The sequence below is a fragment of the Alosa sapidissima genome, chromosome 2, assembly GCF_018492685.1.
Source record: "Alosa sapidissima isolate fAloSap1 chromosome 2, fAloSap1.pri, whole genome shotgun sequence".
NCBI lineage: Eukaryota > Metazoa > Chordata > Actinopteri > Clupeiformes > Clupeidae > Alosa > Alosa sapidissima.
Genome location: NC_055958.1, coordinates 43,690,502 through 43,700,572, shown reverse-complemented (window position 1 = coordinate 43,700,572; position 10,071 = coordinate 43,690,502). Strand labels below are relative to the sequence as shown.

At 41.2% G+C, this 10,071-nt stretch overlaps 1 long non-coding RNA gene across 1 annotated transcript; it reads right to left on the bottom strand.

Moving 5' to 3' along the window:
• Nucleotides 1-3,342: 3,342 nt before the first annotated feature.
• On the bottom strand, nucleotides 3,343-9,500 carry LOC121703913. Its single transcript, XR_006030182.1, has 3 exons — nucleotides 9,327-9,500; nucleotides 6,131-6,137; nucleotides 3,343-3,434 (listed from the first exon to the last, which is right to left on the bottom strand). It is a non-coding gene; the product is annotated as an uncharacterized LOC121703913 (long non-coding RNA).
• Between the last annotated feature and the right edge of the window lie 571 nt (nucleotides 9,501-10,071).

Genomic DNA, 10,071 nt, shown 5'->3' with positions numbered 1-10,071 from the left:
GCTATAGTGAACCTGTCCTATAGTTAACCTGTCCAAGCTATAGTGAACCTGTCTAAACTATAGTGAAACTGTCCAAGCTAGTGAACCTGTCCAAGCTATAGTGAACTTGCCCAAGCTATAGTGAACCTGTCCTATGGTGAACCTGTCCTTAGTGAACCTGTCCAAGCTTTAGTGAACCTGTCCTATAGTGAACATGTTCTATAGTGAATCTGTTCAAGCTATAATGAACCTGTCCAAGCTATATTGAACCTGTCCTATAGTGAACCTGTCCAAGCTATAGTGAACCTGTCTATAGTGAACCTGTCCAAGCTATAGTGAACCTGTCTAAGCTATAGTGAACCTGTCTAAGCTATAGTGAACCTGTCCTACCTGTCCAAGCTATAGTGAACCTGTCCAAACTATAGTGAACCTGTCCTATAGTGAACATGTCTAAGCTATAGTGAACCTGTCTAAACTATAGTGAAACTGTCCAAGCTATAGTGAACCTGTCCAAGCTATAGTGAACCTGTTCTATAGTGAACCTGTCCTATGGTGAACCTGTCCTTAGTGAACCTGTCCAAGCTTTAGTGAACCTGTCCTATAGTGAATCTGTTCAAGCTATAGTGAACCTGTCCAAGCTATATTGAACCTGTCCTATAGTGAACCTGTCCAAGCTTTAGTGAACCTCTCCTATAGTGAATCGGTTCAAGCTATAGTGAACCTGTCCTATAGTGAACCTGTCCAAGCTATAGTGAACCAGTCCTATAGTGAACTTGCCCAAGCTATAGTGAATCTGTTCAAGCTATAGTGAACCTGTCCTATAGTGAATCTGTTCAAGCTATAGTGAACCTGTCCTATAGTGAACCTGTCCTATAGTGAACCTGTCCAAGCTATAGTGAACCTGTCCTATATTGAACCTGTCTAAGCTATAGTGAACCTGTCCTATAGTGAATCTGTTCAAGCTATAGTGAACCTGTCCAAGCTATAGTGAACCTGTCCTATAGTGAATCTGTTCAAGCTATAGTGAACCTGTCCTATAGTGAACCTGTCCAAGCTATAGTGAAACTGTCCTATAGTGAACCTGTCCTATAGTGAACCTGTCCAAGCTATAGTGAACCAGTCCTATAGTGAACTTGCCCAAGCTATAGTGAACTTGTCCAAGCTATAGTGAACCAGTCCTATAGTGAACTTGCCCAAGCTATAGTGAACTTGTCCAAGCTATAGTGAACCTGTCCTATAGTAAACCTGTCCAAGCTATAGTGAACCTGTCCTATTAGGTGTTCCCACACAACGTCATAAAGCAGCGGGATCCATCCTGAGGGTACAGCCTCTCGAAGTCTGAGGGTATATGAGAGCTGAGGCGAATCAAGACGAACCTGATTTTTTTTTATTACAAAGTGTGCATTCTCATACAAAGTACATTCCATCACAGATATAAGCCTAAGTGTAATGTAGGGCTATGCATATGATGTGCGTGTGCCTGTGTGTGTGTGTGTGTGTGTGTGACATCCCGTGATGCATGTCTGCATCAGTCGGAAGAAAACTTTGATGCGTGCGAGCAAGGTGAATCATTACGTGAATACTGGCGATATTAGATGTGTGTACTAAGGACATTATGCAATCGGAGACCACCCAGTGAAGATGCAATACCACGAAAAAGCAAAGAGTGAGCGACACGAGCAAATTTGAGCAATGGATTTAATGACGGCTAAGGTTAGCAGGCAATCGGAGGAGGAGGAGGAAGGGGTCTAATGAACGCCAAATGTGTGTAGCCTAAACGGTGTAGTTATGTTGATAAAGGATTACCCATACTGTTAGTCCATACAGCTTAACCTGTGTCGGTGATTTAGACGCAGGCATTTTACCCTCGTGAGAGTGTATGTCTATCTGAAGCGATCTAAAGTGATCGAAGGAAGGCTAACTTAGGTTATTGGCTAGCGCTACACAATGTAAACAAACTCTTCCGAACTATTAGCTCACAGCAAATTGACCATGGACACAGTCAGATATAAGATTGGTATTCTGAATGTTACATGACATATGAGATATGTGTAACAATTATATTGTACAATTATGCTTTATACAGCACTTGCTGTTAGCAGACTAGCCCAGTTAGCACTAACAGGTAAATGAATAACCAGCAGTGAGTGAACTTGGGCTTTGGATGCCCTGTGAAAATTACTGTCCTTTTATACTATCACTTACCTTTACCTTCACCAGGCTCTTCCCATTAAACTCTTTTGACACTACATCTCGTACCCATCCACAAACCATTTGGTTATAAGCCTCTAAACCTTTGTAACATTTTAAGTTATCAGTAGTATACGGGCTACTTGCTAGGACGAGATAGTTGACAATATCTGGGTACGATATTGATGGCAAATCATTCCAGTCATCCGAGAGGTCGGTTAGTCTGTATGGATCATTTCCCCCTATTTTTGCTATTTTTGTTCCGTATCTTATCTTCTCTTCTGAGCTTAAATGATCTAAATAATTTTGTGTGTTAGCCATGATGGCTATCTAGCCTAATGTTGCTTGAGCTCATAGAGCTCTAGCCTCTACCCGCTCTCCCCTCAAGATGGCGCTCATCCGGGTACTCCGCGATTCTCTATGACGCTGTGCAGACACCTAATAGTGAACTTGCCCAAGCTATAGTGAACCTGTCCAAGCTATAGTGAACCTGTCCTATAGTGAACTTGCCCAAGCTATAGTGAATCTGTTCTATAGTGAACCTGTCCTATAGTTAACCTGTCCAAGCTATAGTGAACCTGTCCTTAGTGAACCTGTCCAAGCTTTAGTGAACCTGTCTATAGTGAACCTGTCCTATAGTGAATCCGTTCAAGCTATAGTGAACCTGTCCAAGCTTGAATCTTTTTCTGAAAGATAGCAAATCTACTGCTTTGTCTGAAAGATTGGAAATCTGCAGTAGATTTGCTATCTTTCAGACATATCAGTAGATTTACTATCTTTCAGACATATCAATAGATTTAATCAATAAGCCCCAAGAGTGGCTTGTTGCTTTTCTAAAACGGTTACTACATATCTGGCAGGATTTCATAAAATAAGGCACAGCAACAAGAATTGTAACGATTTATTCATAGATAATCATTCTTCCTCCAATAAATATATTTCCTCTATCTGAATGGTTGCCAAGCAACGTCGAGACGAAGCTACTTTAACTTTTGTATCAAGTTATGGTAGCGCAATAATATAGAACGGAATGTGGTCAAGGTGTATGTTTATGCTAAAATTTACAACGGCATTGAACGTGATTCAGCCAATCACAATCAAGGACCGGAACTATCAGTTTTAGAATTAAGATTTAGTAAGATTTAGCAAGATTTAGCAGGGTGCCCAGTGATATAATGGTAATTTCATATATCAACAACCTTATTGCCCTGTGACACATTTTTCTGTCCCAACAGACCCCTGTGTCTTATAACTGTAATAGGAAACTATGACACGGCTTAGAAAACCGCATCAGATGTGAGATATGGCTTTTCAACTATGGATTGACACGGCTTAGAAAACCTCACCAGATGTGAGATATGGCTTAGAAAACCACACCAGGGGCCTCATTTATAAAAGTGTTGCGTAGAAACCATCCTTCATTTGATCTTAGATCATTTCTGAAATGATCGTACGTGTGATTCAGAGAAAACGAACGTACGCACAAAAAAACATGCGTACGCCACCCTTCCAGATGTGCCCATTATAAATCACAAATGAACGTCAACTTGTGCACAGCAGGATGGTTTTAGGTCTCCGCCTTGTAAACACCCCCTCATCAATGTCATTAGCATATGTTTTAATGAAATCAATGGCCTAAAAGCTGTAGCCTATGTAAAATTATATATTAAAAACATTAGTATAGGCCTAGCCTATGCCATCTGATGTTAACTAGCCTATATGCGTCAGTTCGAATAGCTTAACTAATTATGTTTTTTTCCAGCAAAGCTTTCTAGAAAGAGATCGTATGCATCCATGTCCATTGTCCTCGGCTCGCTTTCATTCCTTTTGCTTGCAGTAATGTGAATAATCAACATTTAGTATGTTTAGGCCTACATTGTAGAAAAAAAATTGGGTAGGCCTACCTTATGAAGGAAAGACCTCTAGGCCTACAGCATAATCCTGTACGTTATGGTACAGTAGGCTACTGTACGTTTCCAATATGATCCAGGGTAATATGCTGATTTAGCCTACAAAACAGAGGACTAAATTATAAGCATGATGTGTCATGTAGGCTTAACGTTTCTTTTAGGATAGGCTATGTTTTTGCTGAAAAAGTAGCCTAGTTCGCCGGTCATTATTAATTAATTCTGCATATCTTTGCTATCGTTTTCTTTCAATAATGTCAAATGGCTTAAACATTGTCCTTTATTGTTTGCTTTAGGCCTACCTTTATATTTTAGCCTACATTATCCAACTCACGTATTGTCATCTAATCTTGGGCACTGCGGCTGCCAGTCAAAAAAAGCAAACAGGTGTGCGCTCTGCACCTCTTTATGCAACTCCGACGCAACACTAAATATGAAGATGCCCTGCTTTCAGAGGATAACTTCCGTCCCTTGGTTGTGTAGGCTATATATGATATAAAATATCTATAGCCTACATTGTATAGCTTACATTCAAATATTACCTTTCTGTTACGGAGCTGGGAATAGGCCTATGAGTACGCAAATTAGGATGTAGTGGAGGCTAAACGCGAGTAAACGCAGTTTATCCACCTCTGCAATTTCAGAAATAGACCCACCTCTTAGTTTATCCACCTCTCAAAAGAGTTTATTCACTTTTAACATTCAAAACGGTATTATCCAATACTATCCTATATTCCCAATACTGTACATTAACCTCCACCATTATCAAACATGTTCTGAATGCCTTTTTTAAAAATCCGATACCGCATGGCGCAGTCCACCTCACCGAGATTGCAGAATTCATAGTTCACCCACCTCTTATTTTACCACTACATCCCTGGCACAAATGTACTTTTCCTCTCCTAAACGAGGGCAATTGGACATTTTATGGTCAATATTAGATTGGTGAGAACACCAAATATACTAGATCACCTGTAAGAATGTTTCAATCATTCTATCATAGGTCTTGGTGTTTTTTAGATATTATGAAATAAGTAAGCTATACGTTTTTTCACTTTCTTAAGTGGGCTATAGTTCTCATTAGCAGTTTTATGCCAAACCATGAAACATTTAGCTGCGTCCAAAAACGTCTTTAAAAATCTTCTGATATTGATCATGCATATGGCAAAGAAAGACATGAGATCGTTGGTCTTGGAATTTTGAAAATGCATCGCACTTAGACCTCAGATTACTTGCAGTACCCCGGCATTACCACAAGGAAATGGTCGGTTTTTATAAATCTGAGCGTTGGCATGGATTTGAGCGTACGCATGGTAAAAAACAAAAACAGAAACAAAACAAACAAACAAAAATAACATCATATGGAATAAGCAGTTTTAAAAAGATGTGTTTTGAGTTGTGATTTGAAGTGGGGGAATGAATCAATGTTTCTAAGTTGGGGTGGTAGTGAATTCCAGAGACGGGGAGCAGAGCAGAGCAGAGCGGCTGAATGCTCCACATGGTGGTGAGACGGGCGGTGGGGACAGACAGGTGTGAATGCTCTGCTCCACATGGTGGTGAGACGGGCGGTGGGGACAGACAGGTGTATGGAGGAAGAGGATCTTAGAGAGCGGGAGGGGACAGACAGGTGTATGGAGGAAGAGGATCTTAGAGAGCGGGAGGGAGTGGGAACATGGAGGAGATCAGACCAATATGGAGGGGCGAGGTTGTGAATGGCCTTGCAAGTAAACAGGAGGACTTTAAATTGGATGCGGAACTGAACCGGGAGCCAGTGGAGCTGATGGAGGATGGGAGTGATGTGGTGAATGGAGGGGGTTCGAGTTATGATGCGGGCAGCTAAATTCTGGACTAGTTGAAGTTTATGGAGGGATTTGTGGGGGAGGCCGAAAAGGAGACTGTGACGGTGACGAGACTGTGGACAAGAATGGCAGCAGTGTGGGGGGTTAGGGAGGGGCGGAGGCGATTGATATTACGTAGGTGGAAGTACGCAGACCGAGTGATATTATTGATGTGGGATTGAAAGGATAGTGTGCTGTCAAGGATGACACCCAGACTCTTAACCTGAGGGGAGGGTGAAACAGAGGAGTTATCAATAGAAAGAGAAAAGCTGTCTGTTTTGGATAGAGTGGACTTAGTACCAATGACGAGGACCTCGGTTTTGTTACTGTTTAGTTTAAGGAAGTTTTGGGTGAACCAGGTTTTTATTTCAGAGATGCAATCAGTAAGGGAGGTGGGTGGGAGAGTGGACGAAGGTTTGCTGGAGAGGTAGAGCTGGGTGTCATCTGCATAACAGTGGAAATTAATGTGGAATTTGCGAAAGATATTGCCGAGGGGAAGGAGGTAGATGATGAAGAGTAGGGGCCCCAGGACAGAGCCCTGGGGCACACCTGAAGTGACGGAGGAGGGGATGGATTTAAGGGACTTAAGTTGAATGAACTGAGTGCGGCCAGAGAGGTAGGATGTGAACCAGTTGAACGGAGTGTGGGTGATGCCAATGGAAGACAGCCTGTTGAGGAGGGTGGTGTGACAAATGGTATCAAAGGCTGCACTCAGGTCAGGAGGATGAGGATGGTGAGGAGTCCAGAATCAGCTGCCATAAGGAGGTCATTGGTCATTTTAATAAGTGCTGTTTCAGTGCTGTGGAGTGGGCGGAAACCGGACTAGAACTGTTCATACAGGTTATTATTGGATAAGTGAGAATGGAGTTGGGTGGCAACTGTTTTTTCAAGGATTTTGGAGATGAAGGGTAGATTGGATATAGGACGGAATATGGCTTTTCAACTATGGATTGACACGGCTTAGAAAACCACACCAGATGTGAGATATGGCTTTTCAACTATGGGTGACACGGCTTAGAAAACCACACCAGATGTGAGATATGGCTTAGAAAACCACACCAGATGTGAGATATGGCTTTTCAACTATGGGTTGATAGGGTTGGGCATCGTTTGAATTTGAACGATTCCAATTCCAATTCCGATTTCTTATTTCGATTCTGGTTCTTAACGATTCTCGATTCCGATTTTTTTAAGAGGCAAGATCAAAAAAAGTTTAGGATATTTTAAATGAGCTAGCTAACCAATGGTCTTTCTCAGGGTATCTGCACATTTTCCAAGTGCAAATTTAAAGACTTTTTCAAGACATCTAAATGAAACTTAAGACTTTACCACGGCAAAAATATATATATGACTGTTTATGCAATAGTTTTTTTTCCTACTAATTTTAACCCCCACCCCATTTTGGATGTCTACAGAAGTTACCAAATATATTTTGTCGAAAGAAAAATAATTGTGTGTGAATTACCTTCAAAGCTATAAATGCCCAATTTTAGGGTCTGGGCTGCTTGCTTTTGAAGCTGGCTGTACATATTTGGTTTTGCTTACTGTTCTTCACCTGTGTCTGTAGTAGCCTAGGCTACTTGCCAAAGACATGTGCACTGGACTGGATTCCCTTCAATATTTTTTTCTAAGTTAGACAAAAATATTTACATATTTTAATAACCCTCTTTTATATAATTTACTATGTGCATATATTGTCCAATATGCAGCACAGCAAATTAAATTTAATCTACTACTTTACATTTTGCATACCAGTTGTATCTAAACAAACCAAAGCTTGACTGAAACACTGTAAAACCATTGACTTGTTTTAAATTAATTAAGAGACAGGTCCTCCTCGCATGATCCTGCTGAAAACTGCTGGTTTCATCTCAAGCACGCCTGTATTATGAACGCACGTTTTTTTTATGTAGCCAGTCGCCGACATTCAAAAAAATATGCGGTTATATTTCACAACTTTTACTGGGACACGCTGGCAAGCAAGCTGCTGGCAGATATTACAGGTAGGCTATTATAACTTAAAGAGATATTTTCTTCCCTAGGCTAGGCCAACAACACACGCTGGAAAAATGCAAACAGATCAACTTAACATATAGGCCTACAGTATTTCCTACTGATTACGAAGCACTGCACATAATTTGACCAGCAGTCTTCGTGTCCATAGTTTGTGAAACGATGCTACGTCCAAGCAAAGATTTTAGATGCCCAGCGCAACTCCAAAAAGGAGAAAAAATGAGTGTCCGGCTTGAGGTTGTGCCGGACGCCGGACAGGGCTTTTAAAATCCATATGTCCGGCCTAAATTCGAACGTATGGCCAACCTATTGCTAACTGGCTTACAAACTCTTTCTCCCGCTCGCTACCTGTCTATCTTTCAGGCCTCAGCTACACCACGAAAACATCAGGCATATTATTTTGTACATAGGCCTACTGTATTATTACCGTTTTCACACCTTTAACCACACCCGTGAAAAACATCTTCACTCTGCAACCACTACACTTCCTCCCGTAGCCTAATAGCCTAGTCACTTATACAATTGCGTTTTAAATACACGAAACTGGATGGAGACATCACTTGCTCTCTTGCACTCGCTGGTCCTATACGCACATTTAATACCTCTCTTTCGAAAATTCTGTTGTATTTAAGACTTTTTAAGGATCCGCGGGAAGCCTGCTTTCTGAATAAAATAGTCTGACCTTCTCTATGAATATTAATTCTATGAACTATGCGCTTCTTCGTTGGTGTTCAGCCGTTTGGTCGGCGGACTGGGAATCGAAACTAGGAATCGAAATTTAAACTTTTGAACGATTCCAGGAAAATCGCAAAGATAGTCCCGGTTCCAACCAATACTCGATATTCGATACCCAAGCCTATGGGTTGATATGGCTTAGAAAACCACACCAGATGTGAGATATGGCTTAGAAAACCACACCAGATGTGAGATACGGCTTAGAAAACCACGCCAGATGTGCGATATAGCTTAGAAAACCACACCAGATGTGAGATATGGCTTAGAAAACCACACCAGATGTGAGATACGGCTTAGAAAACCACGCCAGATGTGCGATATAGCTTAGAAAACCACACCAGATGTGAGATATGGTTTTTCAACTATGGATTGACACGGCTTAGAAAACCGCACCAGATGTGAGATATGGCTTAGAAAACCGCACCAGATGTGAGATATGGCTTAGAAAACCATGAGATATGGCTTAGAAAACCGCACCAGATGTGAGATATGGCTTAGAAAACCGCACCAGATGTGAGGCTTAGAAAACCGCACCAGATGTGAGATATGGCTTAGAAAACCGCACCAGATGTGAGATACGGCTTAGAAAACCGCACCAGATGTGAGTATTTTATGTGTACCATTATTCCTCTCAACAAAAGCATATTTTTTGTGACAAGATGACACTCTGGAGTAGTGCCTTGTAGCTTTCTAATCAAACATTGGAATGAGTGTCCTACACACCAGTGATGTCCTCCTGTTTGAAACAAACCCAGATACATTTCTTACAGCAACTGGAAAATGCATATTTTTGTTGATGATTTTGAATGTGGAGCACAACGATCTCAAACCCTTGCGTTAGTAGAGTACATGAGGCAAGCTAGATATTGAATACGTTTTGAGATGGATAGTGGTCTTATTCAACAGCTGTAGGCTCTTAAAGTTCATTGTGATTTTCTGTAAAATTACCAATTGTATTGCCCCAGATACAAAATCAGCGGACCGCTGGTGGTATGCCGCCGGTGGCGTGCCACTTGTGGTCCGCCGTTGGACCACCATCTCTTTGAATTTAACTTGTCATGAATATTAAGAAAAGTTAATAAAATGATATATGGAGTATAACTGAACAAATGAAAAAGATTTTAGACCAATAGTGGCAAAATATTGTGCAATTTGTCTGCAACCCGCCAGCGGACCGCCAGAAAACCGATGAGCAAAATGCCAGCAGACCGCCAGCTATGCCCCCAATGGACCACCAGCCTCTTGCTATCTGGGGCTGGGGGGACAGAATGCAAACCCATTTTTACTTTTTGCAATAATATGCAATACATAGCCAACTTAAAATAATAAGTATAAGTAAGTATATTAGTATATATATTATTATATTATATATACTCTTTTGATCTTTTGGTCTCTGCATTTATCCCAAT